At 45.6% G+C, this 19,152-nt stretch overlaps 1 long non-coding RNA gene across 1 annotated transcript in view; it reads left to right on the forward strand.

The window, feature by feature from the left end:
• Positions 1-14,318: 14,318 nt before the first annotated feature.
• LOC308492598 overlaps positions 14,319-19,152 on the forward strand; it is a 31,908-nt gene continuing 27,074 nt past the window's right edge. The window contains exon 1 of the long non-coding RNA XR_013992536.1: positions 14,319-14,410. This is a non-coding gene — a long non-coding RNA (uncharacterized lncRNA). The remainder of the gene's footprint in view (positions 14,411-19,152) is intronic.

Genomic DNA, 19,152 nt, shown 5'->3' on the forward strand with positions numbered 1-19,152 from the left:
TCCTTGTAGTACTGGTTTCGTGGTGATGAACTCTTTTAGTTTTTTTCTTGTCTGGGAAGCTCTTTATCTGTCCTTTGATTTTAAATGATAGCCTTGCTGGGTAGAGTAATCTTGATTGTAGGTCCTTGTATTTCATCACTTTGCATATTTTGTGCCAATTTTTAGCCTGCAAAGTTTCTGTTGAGAAATCAGCTGACAGTCTTCTGGGAAAGTCTCTTGTAGGTAACTAACTGGTTTTCTTTTGCTGCTTTTATGATTCTCTCTTTGTCTTTAACCTTTGCTATTTTAATAATAAATTACAACGGGCCTTTTGGGTTCATCTTTTTTTGAACTCTCTGCTCTTCCTGGGCTTGTATGTCTATTTCCTTCACCAGGTTAGGAAAGTTTTCAGTTATTGCTTCTTCAAATAGATTCTCAGTCCTTTGCTCTCTCTCTCTTCTCCTTCTGGTACCCCTATGCTGTGAATGTTGTTACGCTTGATGTTGTCCCAGAGGTCATGAAAATGAGGATTAAACTATCCTCATTTTTTGGAGTCTTTTTTCTTTTTGTTGTTCTAATTGGGTGATTGGGTGCTGTTCTGATTGGGTTCTGCTACTTTGTCTTCCAAATCGCTGATGCGATCCTCTGCTTCTTCTAATCTGCTGGTGATTCCTTTTACTGCATTCTTCATTTCAGTTATTGTATTCACTTCTGACTGATTCTTTTTTATAGTTTCTATGTCTTTTTTTATGTTTGCTATTTCTTTGTCAAATTCTAAGTTCCGTAAGCATTCTTATAACAAGTGTTTTGAGCTCTGTATCTGGTAGATTGCCTGTCTCCATTTTGTTCAGTTCTGTTTCTGGAATTTTCTCCTGTTCTTTCATTTGGCACATGTCTATTGTTTCCTCATGTTGGCTGCCTCTCTTGTGTTTTTTTCTATGTATTAGTAGGGCTGCTATGTCTCCCAGGCTTGCCAGGTGGCTTATGTAGTACTGGTCCTGTGGGGCCCAGTGGCACAGTCTCCCTGGTCACCTGCTCCGGGTGTTCCAGGAGAGTGCCTTCCCGTTATAGTTGAACCCTGATTGCTCTTGGCATATCAGTGGGTGGGACTGACCCTCAGGCTGACTTGTTGTGGGGTTTGGCCACTGCTTATGGGCTGCTGTGCGGGAGGCTTACCCCATGGAGTAGGATTTGCCCCAGCGGGTTCTGGTGCCTGCTGAGACCACCCTTTGTGTGTACTGCTGGTGGAGCTAAATGGATGGTGCTCTGCTGTGGTCTGAAGCCAACCTCCAAGTATATTGATTGGCTCCAGGGCAGGCCCAGGTCAGCCGCTGCCTGTGACCAGCTGGGTAGTACCTGGTAGGAGCTATAAAGCGATCCATGGTTGGTCACTGCCTGTGCTGGACCACGAGGCCACGCTGTGAACTGACGATGGCTGCTACCAGTACCAGCATATCTCCGCAAAAAAGCCAGGACACACCGAGGCCTGCTGCCACCTGCCGGCTCCCAGAAGATTCAGCTGCTGATACGGCCTGCTGGGATTTGCAAGCTGGGGGAGGCAGGGTCTCAATGAGTCATCAGGGTGGAGCAGCAGAGCTCACCACGCCAATCAAATGCAGATTTGGCCTGTAAAGGCGGGCTCAACACAGGAAATGGCGCCTGCCTGCTGGCTGCCCAGAAGAAAGGCCTCACATGGGAAAAATGGGGGCTGTCCCTGCAGTCCTCGCTCTGAAGTTACACCACTCAGTCTCTCCCCATCTGTCTCCAACGCCCCCAGAGTCACCGTCCCTCCACCAGAGCCCAGGGTGAGTACCTGCGCAGGCCCTTTAAAAGAGAATCGGTGTTTCCCGCAGCCTTCCGTCTCACCTGGATGGTTGGAATCCCCACTCTTCTCCACAGCCAGAAGTTGTGGGGGCTCCTCTTCCCGGCACCAGTATCTCTGCTGCGGAGCCGGGCGTGTGTGTGTAGGGGAGCTGGGGTCCCTCTCTCCTTCAGGGGGAACCTCTGTGGCCAAGAGAGCTCTCCTGATTTTCAACTGCCACCCTTCGGTGTGGGACCAGCCCCTTTTGCATCTCTGCCAACTCCTACCAGTCTCGATGTGGCTTCTTTATATCCTTAATTATAAAATTTCTGTTCAGCTAGACTTCAGATGGTTCTTTAGGTTGATTGTTCTATAATTTAGTTGTAATTTTTATGTGTTTATGGGACGAGGCAAGCACAGTGTTTATCTACCCCACCATCTTGGGTCTCTGATATCATTTTTTTTTTTTTTAAGATTTTATTTTTTTTAGAGCAGTTTTAAATTTACAGCAAAATTGAGAGGTAGGCACAGAGATTTCCCAGCTACCCCCTACCCCCACAGAGGCACAGCCTCCCCCATCTTCAACGTCTCCCCCCAGAGTGTAGTCACCCCAAGTCTATGGTTTACATTAGGGTTCGCAGTGGGTGTTGTCCATTCCATGGGTTTGGGCAAATGTGTAATGACCTGTATGATCCAAGACAGGGTCATGCAGAGTATTTTCATTGTCCTCTGTGTTCTGTCTGTGGATCCCGTTCTCTCCCACTACACCTGGCAACCACCGATCTTTTTCCTGTCTCCCTAGTTTTGCCTTTTCCAGAATGCCATACAGTTGGAATCGCACAGTGTGTAGCTTTTTCAGATCGGCTTCTTTCACTTAGATATATGCACTTCTGGTTCCTCCGTGTCTTTTCATGGCTTGATAGCTCCTTTTATATTACCGCTGAATAATACTGCATTGTGTGGATATTTATTGTGTGCCCCACTGTTTATTTATCCGTCACTTACTGAAGGACATCTTGGTTGCTTCCAAGTTTTGGCAATTATGAATAAAGTTGTTACTAACCTCTGTGTGCAGGTTTTTGTGTGGACAGAGGTGTTCAGCTCCTTTGCGTAAATACCAAGGAGTGCGATCGCTGGATCCCATGGTAAGAGTATATTTAGCTTTGTAAGAAACCACCAAACGATCTTCCAAGGTGTCTGTACCATTTTTCATTCCCACCAGCAGTGAATGAGAGTTCCTATTGCTCCACATCCTCACCGACATTTGCTGTTGTCAGCGTTCCAGATTTTGGCTCTTCTAATAGATATGTAGTAGTATCTTGTTGTTATTTTAACTTGCATTTCCCCGATGACATAGAATACAGAACCCAATGTCATTTCCCCATCGACAGGTGAGTTGAAAAAGTTGCTTGGAGCAGAGAAACAGAACATTTTATATCTTAGAATATGTATCTGTTTTTTTTATTTTGTATGTGAATTTGCATTGTGTATATTAATTTTCCAATATTAATATTGGGTTCATTATTCAATTACTATTGGCTCAATTGATGAACCTAATTAACTAAAATTGGCTTAATTAAGTAAAATGTGTTCATTAAGGCTTCATATCATCTTTCCTGTGCAAATCAAAAGATTGTCTCTCTTGGTTTATTTTAAATGTAATGAAAATTTAGACACCTGCAAAACAGAGTATAGTGCCCTTCCAGATTTTTATAATCCCCTGCATCTTTTATACTTGTCTACCCCTACAACTAATTCTACATCAACATCTATTTGGGAACTTGATTTTCTCAGGGCTTTCCAAAACATTTATCTCCGTTTTCATAGAAACAACTTTCTTTTTCCCTCAACTTTTAGCCTACTACACAGTATGTAACTAAAAGATGTAATTTCAGAAGCAGTGCAACTGGCACAGACATGGTTGGGAGCAAACAGCTAATTCCGGTAAGTATACCGCTCAGTTGCTGGCAGTAAGTGGCTTACTGGTCTCGGGTGTTGGGTGAGCCATGGCTCTATTTAATTAAAAGAAAATATCAGACAAATCCAAATTGAGCAAAATTGTACAAACTATCAGGCCAGCACTTGTCACAATATCCAGATCATAAAAGCCAAAGAAAGACTGAGGAATTGTTACATATTGCAAGACACAGAGGAAATGTGACAACTGAATGTGTGACTGATTCTGAATTGTATCCTTTTATTAAAAAGGACTTTACTGTACTCCTGAAACTAATATAAAATAATCTTGAATGTCAACTGTAACTGAAAAAAAAAAAAGGATAAAAAAAGGACTTTATTGGGACAACTGGTGAAATGTAAATGGGAGGACCTGCGGATTAAATGGTAATAATGTATCAGTGTTTGTTTCCTGATTTTAGGGCGTCCCCTGTGTGGTCAGGACTCCCTGCCCCTTTCCTGGGCATCTATCCCTCTTGTACCAAATTATTTGTCTACTGTCTTTCTGCAGGCCACGGACTCATGAGGGGCTGCCCTTGTCTGCAGCCCCCAGTACAATGCCTACACATGCACACACCCCCAAATATTTCCAGCATGAACGAATGGAACATTCTTGTAAGTATGGAGAGCTCACCTTGTTTTAGAGCTGATTAGATGCTTATTGAACCTTATAGCTTCCATTTATAAAAGTCTTCCCTGAGGCTTCCCCTCACTGTTCTTGACGCATTTTTTGGGGGGGATGTTGATTGCACGCCCCCTCCCCCCAAGAATTCTTCCAACTGAAAATGAGGAGTCAACTGAGAGAAGCTTTGTTCTCAACTGGGTGAGAACAAACGAGTGGTTACTGGCTGGAGTTGCTCCTGCTCTTGCCATATCACCTCAGAGCCCTGCAGAAAAGTTGTTCAACATTTCCCTTTAGGTGGCTGGATTGAATTCTGCAGGGAGTGGAGTGTTGCGTTGGCCCTTACAGCTTTCAATAGGGAGGAAATGAAGAGGCTCAACTGGAACGGGAATGGAGGGCAAGTGACAGTTTCCAGTGTGATGGGCAGGGATGGAGGCAACCCCAGAAATTGTGGACAGAGCCTCGTACAACGAAGGCTCTTGGAGTAGCAGGAAGCCCCAATAATAGTAACACTGACAATAATAGTAATCACAATAATAGCATGTATGCGGGGACAATGTCATAAATCCCTTTTGCATACATTATCCCACTGGATTGTCATAATAATAACTCTCAGAGTATGTGTTTGTGTGCATGTACATTGTCTACCTCTGTGTACCATGCAGATACTGTTTCCATTTTAGAATGGAAGAGACAGAACTGGGAAGTGACACAATCCCAGGGCCCCACAGGATTTCCCTCCTGACTTAAAGACCAAACTCCCAGAGGGTGACAAGAGTGTGTATTTTAGAAATGACTGGAGGCTGTCATGTGCAGAGGTTTAAAGTTGGGGATGGCAAACTACGGCCTGTAGGCCAAATCTGGCCCACCACCTGTTTTTATAAACAAAGGATTGTTGGAACACTGCTATGCCCATTTGTTTTTATATTTTCTACAGCGGCTTAAGTCTATCACAGGAGAATTGAGTAGTTGTAGTAGAGACCGTATAGCCCACAAAGCCTAAAATATTTACTTATTGGGCTCTTTACAGAAGTGCTCTGGGGCCAGACTGTCTAGGGGCCAGACTGTCACCTCTGCCATTGAGCCGCTGTGTGACTTTTGGCAAGTTCCTTATCTCAACCTCAGTTTTCTCATCTGTGAAATGGGAATGATCACGGTGGTTACCACACGTGTTAGGGAGGGAGGAGTGAGTGAACTCTTGGCATGCAATACGTGGGAGATGTCATTGCTCCTCTGGGCAGCTGGCCCCCCTGGGGTTGGAAAAGAAAATGTTCTGAGCGGATTTCCTGGCTGGGGTGCTGGCAGGCTTGTACGCCAGTAAGAGACATGGTCACAAACACTGCACTTGAGATCTAGCCCTGTGGGGCTGGGGGGATTCGCTATGAGTAATCGGGGGTTGTTCCCTGTAGCGGGAACCTGGTCATTTCCATAGGCTCAGAGTCAGGCTGCTGTGTGAATGTGGGTCCTGGCCCCCAAAGTTAAAGAAGGATATGAAGTAGCCTGAATCCTCCTCAACCCTAAAACATGTGCAAGGCGAAGTTTCATAGCCTCTTGGTGGGATTTTCATAGAGGGTCTATAAGCCATGTGCAACATGATGTTTGGTAGCTGGGGGCAGAAAGCCAAGTGTTCGACTGAAATGGGCCACCTGATGTATCCCTTTGGCTCAGTCTGGTGGTTAAAACACCAGATCTAAAGACTGACCTGGGTTCATATCTGAACTCCATGACGTCCTAGGTATGTGACCTCAGGCAAATGACTCCATCTCCCTGAGCCTATTTTTCTAGCTGTAAAATGTGACAAACAACAGTGCCTTTAACCCATCTGTGTGCATCACCTGTTTTATTGTAATATTTACTTGACATTTTTCTCTAAATCAACTTTTAAACATGGAGCTTCCCCCTCAGGTCCGAATGTTGGTGCCATCATGGGTGGAAAGTACTAATAGACATCGTAACTATATTTTTAAAACATGTTTGTCTCACCAGAAATTAAGCTTAACAAGGACAGGGATCTTGTGTATTTTGTTTGCTGCTATTTCCCCAGCCTAGTGCCTGGCCCATAATAGATGCTTAATAAATGTTCGTTGAATGAGTGAAGGAATGAATAAATGCATAAATGAATGAACAGGTGACCTGAAATCATCCTCCGTGCTTTGGCAAACACTGAGATAATTCACAGAATGTGGTGTGCTTTGCTCCTGGCCCATGGTAAACACTTGATAAATGTTTGCTATGATGTTTAGCTTGGGCAGAGGAACGTCGTGTCTTCAGGTTGGAAGACTGCCCCCCCCTCCTGCCACCCCTGCCAGCAGCCATCCTTCCACCTTTTTGGTTCCTGGTAGGGGAATCCAAACCCAGTGAGCCGGGGACATCTTTTGGCTACTTCTGAGAGCTTGGTCCAGATGGCTGGACTGAGCTGAACCTTGACAGTTGGAGAGAAGCTGTGGGGTCTAGAGAGAGATGTTCACAGTTCGTGGGGGCTCAGGGTACGCAAGGACCAGATCAGTCCTTAGCCATTATTTATTATCACTGCAGGCTTTTTTGTGAAGGAGATGGGAGGCGTTTGGGCACAGAGCTTCTTCCAGATGTCCCCCTAAATGCTCTGTACTCGCTGAGTTCCCAGGGACATAAAACCCACTGTCTATGGACTTGCCCAGAGCCTGTATTTGCTGCGTTTTTGTTCTTGTTTAGTTATTACATCGTCTCCTGTGATTACAGAGCCGACAGCTGGTAAGGATTTGCATATGGCATGAAATTAAGTTAGTTCATTTTAATGTCGAAACTGAGCAGGGTGCGAATTTGTCTGGTGAAAACTGTCTCCTTCTTCTTCGTTTGCTCATCGGCTTTTGGCACTGGCCTCTAATGTCTGAAAGTCTGATTTCTCCCCACTTCACCCAGAGAAGGACAGGGGTTTGGCTCTCCCCTCAAGAATCCTGGAAGGGATTTTGCACTTGGGGCTTAGAATAGTCTCTTTTAGGTTTCGGGAGGAATTAAGACTCAAGGGCTACTGTGAAGAGACTAGTGTTCTGGTCCCTAGCTTTGTGTCTTTTTTGCTGTGTTGCTTCGGGCAAGTAGCTTTCCTTCTCTGGGCCTCAGTTTCCTCATCTGTCAGAGAAGGGATCAGTAGTAGATGAGTGTTCATCTTTAGGGGTGCTTTTGACATCTGGAACGGGACAATTTTTTATTGTGTGGGACTGGGTGGTACTGTACGTTGTTTGGCATTCCTGGTCCTTAGAGCATGATACGCCAGCTTCCCCTGAATCACTGCCAGCCAAAACCCCCTCCACACACTTCCTAATGCTTCTATAGCAATCGCCATCAGTGATAATAAGAATAAAGGTTCCAGCTCCCTGGCTCTGACCTGGTCACCTCTAACATGGGACTGACACTGTCCTCAGAGCTCCCTGGGGACTGAGTGCAGGCTACTGTCTGTGCGATTGCCTACTGTTTTGTCATGGGAACATTCCCTAACAGATCACTTTTACCCAAATTCTTAGGGCCTGCGTCCAGGTCATCCAACCCAGGGCAGCCCCAGGGGACTATTGTTGACCTGTGAGCTAGATCATCTCACTGATTTATTCATTCATTCAACAAATCTAATTTGAGCCAGGGCCAGGGCCGGGTACTCGAGTGTACATGGTATGGGTCTGCCCTAGCAAGGGTGACAGACACGAATTAATAAACTCAGAGGATGTCTTATGATGACAACAAACCAGGGTGCTATGAGAGAGACTAAATGTGTTGACAGGCTTCCTGTTGGATGACTCGGGGAGGGGAGGACTTCTCTGAAAAGGGGACATTTCTGTTGGTACCTAAAAGAGGAAAAGGAGTGAGCCAGGTAGAGAGCAGGGAAAGGAGCTTGGCAGGTGAAGAAACAGCACGTGCAAAGGCCCTGAGGCATGCTGCAGCACTGAGGGAAGGCCGGAGGGGCTGGAGTGCAGGCAGAGTGAGGGGACAGACCTTGACAGGTTCCAGACAGTGGTGAGGAAATCTGGATTTTGTTCTCGGGGTGATGGACGCCATTGGAGCCTTTTAAGCAGGAGTGACACAATTCAATTTCCTTTTATAAAGATGACTCTGAGTCCTGAAACCTTGTTCACCTCCTTTTCGTTGCCCCACCCCACTGCGATTTCTGATGAACTCAGAACCCTTTTGGTTGCAGACGACAAAATCTCGGCCAAACCAGCTAGAGCTCCAAAGTGTTTTAGTGGCTCGTGTATCTGGGAAAGACAGGAGTGGCGAGATCGATAGGTACAACTGAAGCCAGGGATCAAGCAATGCCCTTGGGCCTCTCTCCCTGTCTGGGCTGTTTCTTTTAATGTGTTGATGTTATTCTTTTAGGTTTCTTTTTGAGTGGCAGGAACATGTGACTGGCAAATCCAAATTTTCATCCTTCCAGCATTTTGACCCCAGGGTCAATATGTATTCTTTTCCAGGGCTCTAGAGGGACATTCCCAGGGAAGATTTCTGATTGGTTGTGCTTGAGTTGCATGTATATCCCAGAACCGGGCAGGCCTCAGGGGTTGGATTCTCTAATAGCCACACCTGTTGCCAGGAAAGCTATGGCTGACAGCTCTACTAGAAGCTCACAGAACAGAAGGCAGTTCCTGAGGACAGAGCGTCCTGGGAAGCATGGCCACAGTGTCCGCTGCAGTCCCTCCCAGGGTTACTAGCAAGCACGAGGCCTTATGGAGGCTGAGAGGACTTCGTGCTTGTTGTACGGGGAGCAGAAGGGAAAACCCTAAGATGACAGCTCATTCTGCAGCGGTCCAAGGAAATGCGAGAAGATCGGGAGGAAGGGCATCAGACAAAGAGATCCGCTCAGGAGAAGAAAAGGAGTAACACAGCTGCAGAGCTGTAATTCTAGTCATTCCATCCAGCATGACGCCTGGTCCTCACTTGGGAGAGAGGTCTTGCCCCTTGGAGAGGAGAAACCACTGGCAGGACCATACACAGCTGAGTGGATCCACAGCCCCCCCCACCCCGTGATAGTTCAAGGGGGCCTGGACCATGGGAGGTGACATCTTCATGACAAGCCATCGGAGAGAGGTAAGGCCAACCTTGAACTACACAGCAAGCCCCTGCCTCAAAGCAAATTGGCACGGAGGGCCAGGTCGCCGTCATTCTTATTGTAGCCATGGCCATACTGGGCAGGCTTCCGTCAAGCCTGCTGGGGGCTTCTCTGACGCGCGCCCTCGGAATCCTGCTTGCAGCCTCTGAGTGTGCCACCTGGAGACGCCAGCGAGTCCATGCCCTGGTCCTTGACCAACGGGAGCTGATGCAGTAGTGTGCCCCCTTCTTCCCCTAGGTGGACGGCTCTGAGCTGCAGTTCACAGGGCTGCGCTCAAGATGATGGGGCACGGGCCGCTCATCACAGGTGGTGCTGGCCGACTGCTGGCTCGTCCTCCTTCCGTGTTCACTCCCTGGCCCCTCCGTCCTGCTCCCGGAGAGCACGGTCCTCAATCAACTACCCACGCGAAGGACACTGCTTTTGGTGAAATCGTTTCCAATTTTCACTGTTGCATTAGGGTGCTGCTCCAGAGAAAAAAAACCAGAACCAGTAGAGCTATCTATCTATCTGTCTGTCTGTCTATCATCTATCTATCATCTATCTATCTATCTATCTATCTATCTATCTATCTATCTATCTATCATCTATCTAGTCTATCATGAAGAATTGGCCATATAATATGGAGGCTGAGAAGCCCCATAATCTGCCACCTGCCATCTGGAGACCCAGGAGAGCAGGTGATACAATTCAGCCTGAGTCCAATGCCTGAGTGAGAACCAGGGGAGCTGATGGTGTAAATCCAGTTCCAGGCAGAAGATGAGATGAGAGGTTCCAGCTCAGTCAGAGGCAGGAAGAAAAGGGCCACTTCCCTCTTCCGCGGCCTTTTGTTCTATTCAGGCCCTCAATAGATTGGAAGGTGCCCACCCACATGGGTTAGGCCCATTTGCTTTATTGAGTCCCCCCCATCCAAAGCTAATCTCATCGGGAAATTCTCACGGACACACCCAGAAGTCACGTCTAATCTGGAAACCCAAGGCTCGTCGATTGGACACCTAAAATGAACCATCAGAAATCTGACGCACAGCATGGCATAAACATCCTTGTACCTAAAACATTTTAGGCTGTGCAAAGAGTTCTGGGGAACAGGTTCTCTGCAGGGTAATGGCTGGGATGAAAAGGTCTGCCCATTACCCTACTAGTCTGGTCACTTGCCAAATCACCCTCCAAAGCTACTGTAGCAATTTGCATTCCAGAGCTTCCCAGATGTTGAATATTATTAACCTTTAAGATTTTTGACAAGTGAGAGGGGAAAACAGCACTTGACAGTTTTTAATTGATGGGTCTTTGATTATGAGTTGAGAAGCCATTTGTATACTTCTAAAATTGCCTGTTTATGTGCCTTCCTCAGTAATTTTTGTTGGGTTTTTGTCATTTTTCTTATGGACTGTAAAATCTTAAAAAAAAACCCCTTTGTCATGTATGTGGCAGATATTTTTTTCTCAATTTGTTGTTTGGTACTATGTTTTATTTATTTATTTTTTTGCTCCATAGGGGTTTAAATTTTAAATGATTATAAAATATTCTTTGGGGCTTTTTTTATAGGATGTTTATACCTTCACTTTTTTTTTTAACATTTCAACTGGGATTTATTTTGGATATTATTATTATTATTATTATTTTTTACACTTTATTTATTTATTTATTTATTTAATTTTTTTTGGATATTATTTTTTTCAACCCTCACCACAGCCCAGTGGTTTTGTTGCTGTTGGGGTGGAAGACCTGGGCCTTTGTCCCAATTTATTGGAGGACAGATAGAAGTTCTGTGAGATCAAGAGATTTGCCTCGCGGTATTTGATGAGTTGAGAACTCAAACTTGGGTATTGGAGCCTCAGCTTGTGTCTGGATCTGAGGACCCTACATCTGGGGTTCATGCAATGCATTTTGGTTCTTTACATCCCCCCTAGATGACTTAATAACCGCACTGCTATTATAGAAGGGAGAAAGGAGACCCAACAGTTGTCCTGAGGACTCCTGAAATGCCCAGCCCCCTTTTCAGCGCGGTTCCTTCTCTTGTCATACACTCTCTCTTTCCCGTCTTAAATCTTTTTAACTGTGGGTGTCTGTGATGTTTCAGCTCTTGCCCTCCCAACAACCTTCTTCTAAGTGCCCAAAGTTGTAGGTCCCAGGACATTTGTCACAGTTGTTTATCAATGTGAGAAACTTGAAATATTTCCCATGTTCAATAGTAACAGTCCTGTGAAATAAGGGATGGTGGAACCACAGGCTGGAATTGCAGAGTCATCAAAATGCTGTATGAGTGAGGAAGTACACTCTCTGATTCTGCTCTTAGTGATATTTTTTCTGATCTATCTCCTCCGGCAAGGGAAACAGAAGAAACAAATAAACAAATGGGACTACATCAAACTAAAAAGTTTTTGCACAGCAAAGGAAACCAACAAAATGAAAAGACAGCCTACTGAATTGGAGAAGGTATTTGCCAGTGATACATCCGATAAGGGGTTAATATTTATAAAGATTTTAAAATTTATAAAGAATTCATACAACTCAACATCAAAAAACCCCAAACAATCCAATCTATGTATGAGCAGAAGACCAGAATAGACATGTCTCCAAAGAGGACAAACAGGTGGCCAACAGACAGATGAAAAGATGTTCAATGTCACTAACCATCAGAGAAATGAAAATTGAAACCACAGTGAGGTATCCCCTCACACCTGTCAGAATGGCCATCATCAATAAATCAACAAACAAGTGCCGGCAAGGATGTGGAGAAAAGAGGGAACCCTCGTGCACTGTTGGTGGGATTGCAAATTGGTGCAGCCACTATGGAAAACAATATAGAGGTTCCTCAAAAAATTAAAAATGGTACTACCTTATGACCCAGTAATTCCACCCCTGGGTATTTATCTGAAGAAATCCAAAACACTAATTCTGAAAGATATCTGCAGCCCTGTGTTCACTGCAGCATTATTTACAATAGCCAAGATATGGAAGCAACCTAAGTGTCCATCAATAGAGGACTGAATAAAGAAGAGGTGGCACATATATATGATGGAATATTAGTCGGCCATAAAAGAGAATGAAATCTTACCAGTTGCGACAACATGGATGGACCTAGAGGTTATTATGATAAGGGAAACAATTCAGACAGAGAAAGACAGATGCCATATGATTTCATTTATATGTGGAACCTAAGAACAAAATAAATGAACAAACAAAACAGAAAGACTCATAGATACAGAGAACAAACTGATGCTTGCCAGCGGGATGGGGGTTGGGTGAAAAATGTGAAAGGATTAAGAAGTACAAATTGGTAGTTACAAAATAATCATGGATATAAATGCAGCGTAGAGAATACAGTCAGTGATGTTGCAATAACTATAATATATAGTGCCAGGTGGATAGGTGGATACTAGACTACTCAGGGGGAATCACTGCATAAATTATATGTCTAACCACTATGCTATACACCTGAGACTAATATGAAATAATATTGACTGTCAACTGTAACTGAAAACAATAAATAATTTAAAAAGTATCATTTTGCAAAAAACCATGCTGTGTAAATGTATGTACAGGATGCGTTCCCTGTGTATTGAGAAGCACAGGGCTCATGCCATGTATGCCCATGAGACACAGCCTGTGCGTGAGGGAAGCGACCCGAGTCAGTGTTGCAGCAAGTGGGACCCCGTGCCTCCCAGCCAGGGGCAGCCATGACCACCTCTAGCTGCTTTTAGCCTGTGGCAATGTGGGCTATGTGTTGCCCAATTGTCCTGCTTTTCAAAAAGCCAGAAATCTGCCTTTTAATGTGAAGTCTCCGGAATTTGAAATGTTGGCAACAGAATAGATCTGAAAAAAACAACAACATTCCTTGGACTAAACAAAACACATCTGCAGGATGGATCCTGCCAGAAGTTGCGCTAGTTTTAATATCTCTGATGACGGTGATGGCAAAATGGTGGTGGTGACAGCAACTATTGCTACAGAACTTTGTGTGTGTCAGGGTCTGTGCTGAGTGCCCTATGTGCATGAACTTGTCTGATTCTCCAAGGCAGACATTATTATCACCACTACTTCGCCGATGAGGCGCTGGAGGCACAGAGAAGTGACGTGATTTGCCTCAGGTCACACAGCGAGTCAGTGTGGAGTCAAGACCCACATCCTGGCAGTCCAGCTTTAGAACCCACCCTCCTGATGCCTCTTCGGCATGCCACTTACTCTGTATATGGGACGGCCCTATTTTTGTTTAAGCACATGCACACAGTTTGGTTGGAGAGACCCCCAATATGTTGACTGCTTATTTTATGTTTGGGTGATCTTTAAAAAAATAAATCTGCCTTCAACCATTTTTATACACTAAACACACACACACACACACACACACAATAACAGTCAAAAAAGGCCAAAGGTCCTCATTCTCTTCTCCTCATCCCTGTCGCCATTTCCACTCTCTCCCTCAGCTGTCCCCAAAGCTCTGTGGCTGCTACTTTTGGGATGTCCACAGAGGTGCGATTCTCCATTCAGGCCCCAGGCTCTGCCTGGCTCCCACTGTACCAGGGCCCAGGGCGGAAAAGCAGGCTTGTTATAGGGCATGTGTCTTCACTGGGGTTTGGTCTTGGGTTGGGTTCCCCAGAAGAAGACCCTGAGACAAAGTGAAGGAGGCAGGGTAGGGAAAAGGAGAAAGCCAGACAAAGCACGATTTCAGAGAAGTCCCGGGGAGAGTAGCCTCAGCCTGGTCCTGGGGACGTGCCCTGCAGTGTGTCACATCCCAGAGTCTAGGAAAGGGAGCTGGGCTTTCATACTCAAGCACCTGACACCATATCAGTGAAGGTATGCCTGGGAGAAATGTGCAGGCACTTCTGACCCTCTGGGCGGCAGCAGAGAGCCTCCAGCAGTCAAGGGCGGTGCCCCAAAGAAGAGGCCCAGGGACTGGCTGGTGATGGTGGCCACACAGAGAGGCTGGAGTGGAGCTGAGTGGATCTGGGCAGAGTATCGTCCAAGACAGACCTGGTGTAAGGTGGGACGTGCGGGGATGTCCTGGGAAGAGTGCTCTCAATGTTTGGGATTGATTTGGTGTTCTCCCTGTGCGACCTTGGGCAAGTTTCTCAGCCTCTCTGAGCCCCAGTCTTGTCGTTTGACAGATGGAGGCAAAGATTTGTCTCTCTGCCCCAGGGCTTGTAAATTGTAAAATAATACACAAATGTGAGGTGTTTGTTTACCTTTCTCTGGGTTGGGGATTAATTGATGTCATGTCTTTGTTCTATATTTGAAATTGAATGGGATTGTGCGTTGCATTAGTCAGCTTGAGGTGCTATAACAAAATATCGCAGACAGGGGGCGTTAAAGAGCAGAGATGTAGTGATTCCCAGTTGTGGAGACTGAAGTTGAAGACCAAGATGCTGCCCACAGGTAGGTTTCTGTTGAAGCCTCTCTTCTTGGTTTGCAGCTGGCAGCTTCTAGCTGTGCCCTCATGATGATGTCTCCCCTGTGCACACATCAGGAGAGAGGGAGCGGGAAAGCGGGAGGGGGAGGGAGATCTGTTTCTTCTTATAAGGACTCCAGTCCTATCTGATTAGGGCCTCACTCTTATGACCTCATTAAACCTTAATTACCTCCTTAAAGTTCCCATCGCCAAATACAGTCACTTTGGGGGTAATGGCTTCAACATACGCATCTAAGGAGGACACAGCTCGGTCCATAAAATGTGTATAAAATGCTTGCATAATGTACAGCAGATGCTCCATAAACGTGAATTTCTCCCTCCCGCCTCCTTCTTCTTCCTGTCACCCTCCCTCCCTTGTCTTCTTTCTTCCTTCTAACCAGTATTCCATCCCAGGCCCTGTTCTGGGCTGGGAAACAGAGGAGTAAACGAGACAGACACCGTTCCAGCCTTCATTTCTTCTGAAAATAGTTGACCTCTCACATATGGTGAAGCAATGTCATTCAGTTCAATATTGGGATTGAGATTCCCCCAAATGCAATGTTTGCAATCAGGGCGAGGACCCTCAGGCTATAGTCAGGTAGGGTCCTGAATGTGGTTAAATGGCTTTAAAAATAGTGCCTAACTTGAAAATATGATTTGACTTCAAAATGCCTATTTCCAGATTCTCTTGAAATAATTAGCTGGCGGCCTTGGGGCTACATTGTGTGGCCTTTGTTGGCTTAAGCTGTCACACCATCCCTGGGGAGGCAGGAGGAGTGGTTTCTGGTTCACCCCATCTCTGCCTGGTCTGGTTCAGTAATTATTATCTGTCTGTCTCCTGTAGATTTGCAGCTGCTGGTTTAAATAAATATGACTCTCGTTAAAGAGCCTGACTTTGGGCCCTGACTTTTCCCATATGAAGCATGGGGTCAGTAGAATCTTTATTATTATTATTATTATTTTTTATTGGGGAATATTGGGGAACAGTGTTTCTTCAGGACCCATCTGCTCCAAGTCATTGTCTTTAATCTAGTTGTGGAGGGCGCAGCTCACTGGCCCATGTGGGAATTGAACCAGCGAGTTGTTCAGAGCTCGCATTCAAACCAACTGAGCCATCTGGCCGCCCCTGTAGTATCTTATTTTCTATTCTTTTTCCATGGGCTTTAGCTCATTGAATGTGGGGTAGAGGCTGGTGGGAATCGGGTATCATGATTGTAGTAAGCTGGTTGCATTGATGGTCCCAGTTAGTGTCCTTCTTGTATTCATGCCCTTTGTTCTATATCTCCTAGCCCCTCCTCATCTGGGTTTGACCATGTGACTTTTTTTGGCCATTAGGATGTTAGCAAACATTGCAAGGAGAGCCTGGTAAAAGTGCTTCCATATTTCTACTTGCATTCTTGGACTTCAGCAGTCACCACGAGAATGTGCCTGGGCTAGCCAGAAAACATGTCCAGACCAGAACATGAAAGACACATGCGTGTGAAAGACGTGGGAAAGAGCCCAGTTTTCCCAATTATGTCCATCAGCCAACAGCTAGCTGAGTGCCAGACATGTGGGTGAACTCAGCTGAGGCCAGAAGAACTGCCAGCTAACCTACAGAATTGTGAGCAGTAATAAAAATAGTAAAGTCATTGAGTTTTGGGGTCATTTGTTACACCGCATTACTGTAGCAGTAGATAACTGATACATTTACATTCTGTAGCAACTCCCTATCTCCTTCCTTCCCAGTTTCCCTCCCTTCCTCTTCAGCTGTTATTTATTGAGCATCTACTATGTGCCAGGGATACCCTGGTGAACAAAACTAGATATAGTCCTTGCCCTTAGGCTGTTTACAATATTACTCTATTTCTATCACACACTTTGAAAGACTGAACTTCAGTATGAAAGTGACATTTCATGGTTAGAACAACACATTCTGCTCATCTGGATTGGTTTCTTTCCCCCAAGAGCATTTTGGTACTACTTCTCTCTATCCCAGGGGTGTCCAAACTGCAGCCCGCAGGCCAACTGCGGCCCGCAATCCATTTTTTATTGGCCTGCAGCAAATTCCAAAAACATATTTAGTTTACTTAAATAAACCAGGTGAGGCAATATGTACTTCACCTTGAGTGAGTGGCCCGGCTGTTTGTGTATTTTACCGCATATGGCCCTCGGTAAAAAAACGTTGAAAAAAGTTTGGACACCCCTGCCTATCCTATTGTAATTGTTCCTGTGGCCACTGCAAAAATTATCTCTGGTAGAAACAATTCTTCCTGGTAATTGAAATCCTTTCAAAATGATGTGTACAACTTGGATATTCCTAAGTAATTTATGTAAAGAGTGAGCAATTCTTCGTATATTTTTATAAGGTAGGGAAAGGTTTATGTACTGTAAAGTTTGATGTATTGTGACAAATTACACTTTGGTCTGAGGTCTGCGCAGAAAAGCACAGCATTTCTCGGAGTTCTGAGAAATATACTGTAAATAAAAGTGGCGGTTTATTTCTTGGCTGGGCATTTTCTCTGATAATGCAAAGAGATGTCAACACCCATTTGTTAGGGGTCAAATATGAGGTTCTCACCACAGAGAAAGAATGACTAGAACTTGCTAGGTTCTTTAAACTCTTAAATGAAGGGAGGCCAGGTCGAGAGCCTGAGTCCTGTTCAGCATGTGGTCTTCATGCTTCCAGCTGGCCCATCTGAGTTCAGGTGAATTAGAGAAGTTGGTACCATCTGACCCCAGGTGTTTTCCACCTCCCTCTTCCCTTCGGGTGTCATTCCCAGAGACACGTTAGCTCTGCTTTCAGCCTGCTGTAGGCAAATGCCCCTGTAAAAGTGGAGAGGCCAGTCATGGTCCCATCCCTACTCTCAGTTTCCCCGTCTGGAAAGTTACCCAGTGACAATTCTCAACCTCTTTAGCTGCATGACTCTACTAATACATCTAGCTGACATCCTTCTCTAGGTTTATGCTTTTCTTAGATGCGTCTTGGAAACAGAAGACAGTGAGGAATGGGTCCCTAATGGTGGCAGTTCAGGCAGTGTGACGGGGAGTGGAAGGTCATTTTGATTTGATGTGTGTGTTTGGGGGATGCTGTGAGGTGGGGTAGCTGGATGTCTTCATTCGTTGTTGGCATGTAAAGGAAGGAACTCTGAACCGGGCATGAGTCCTAATTTGGTGACTGTATTGTGTGGACTTGGGAAAGTCAAGTCCACTCTTTTGGCCTCAGTTTCTTTCTCTGTATAATGAGGTGGCTCTTCCAGCTCTGACATTCTGCAATTTCTTGAAGCCAATAATGGCCCTCCCTGTGTGAGTGAGAAGGGATTTTCTTCCAATTTACTGTCTTCATCTTCGGAATAGAATCCAGAGTGTGTGAATCAGGATTCTTCTGATTGACAGCCTTAGAAACTGAGTTCAAATTGATTGAAGCAAGGTAATTTGCTGGCTCAAGGGACTGAAAAATTTAGATGTTGCCTTCAGGCATGGCTGGAACCAGGTATCCACCAGAAGGCATTGTGATTCAGTCTGTGTCTCTCTCTGCTTTCCCCTAGGGTGACCTGTGCTCTTAGGCAGGCTTTTTCCACACAGTGGTGAAGATGACCACCAGCAATACCAGACCTTCATCTTACTAGTTTAGTAACCCTGATAGAAAGGGGAGAGCCTGTTCTTCAGACATTCTAGCAAAAGTCCCATGGCTGAATTTCATTGGCTTAGCTTGAGTCACATGTCCCCCATGAGCCACGCTAATTGGACAGCGTGGGCCATGTGTTCACCTTGGAGCTGGTGACAGGGTCAACCTATCCAAACACCACCAAGTGAGAAAGGTAGGGTTCCCCATAGGACAATGAAGACTTGAAGCCAGAAGAATGGGGAATGGATGCTGAGCAGACCTAAGCAATGGATGCCCATCGCCAGGGCCCCGCTTGGGATCTTATGGATGGAGCCTCAGAGGCTACTTTGCATCGTTCATTCCTGGAGTCCTGGGATGTCGGGTCTAGATAAAAGCTCAGATACTATGAGTCTCAACCCCCTTCCTCCCAAGCCTGCATTTCACAGGAGAGAAACTGAGGCTGGAGGAGATGGGACCACTTCCTGTGTATGAAACGTCGAAATCTTTCATAGCTTCAGAGGGCGAGTGGCCACCATTCCAGCTGATTTCCGCATCTCTGAGTGGCTCACATCCAATGCCCCATGGGAGGGTCCTTACTTACCAACGGCCCTTGCAAGCCTGCAGCATCCTAGCACAGACTGTCTACCACCCGTCACTCAGATGTGGTCCCGAGATCAGCAGCATTAGCATCGGCCAGAGCTGGGTAGAAATGCGACATCCCAGGCCCCATCCCAGACCGGCTGAACTGCGA

The sequence above is a fragment of the Rhinolophus hipposideros genome, assembly GCF_964194185.1.
Source record: "Rhinolophus hipposideros genome assembly, chromosome: 24".
Lineage (NCBI taxonomy): Eukaryota > Metazoa > Chordata > Mammalia > Chiroptera > Rhinolophidae > Rhinolophus > Rhinolophus hipposideros.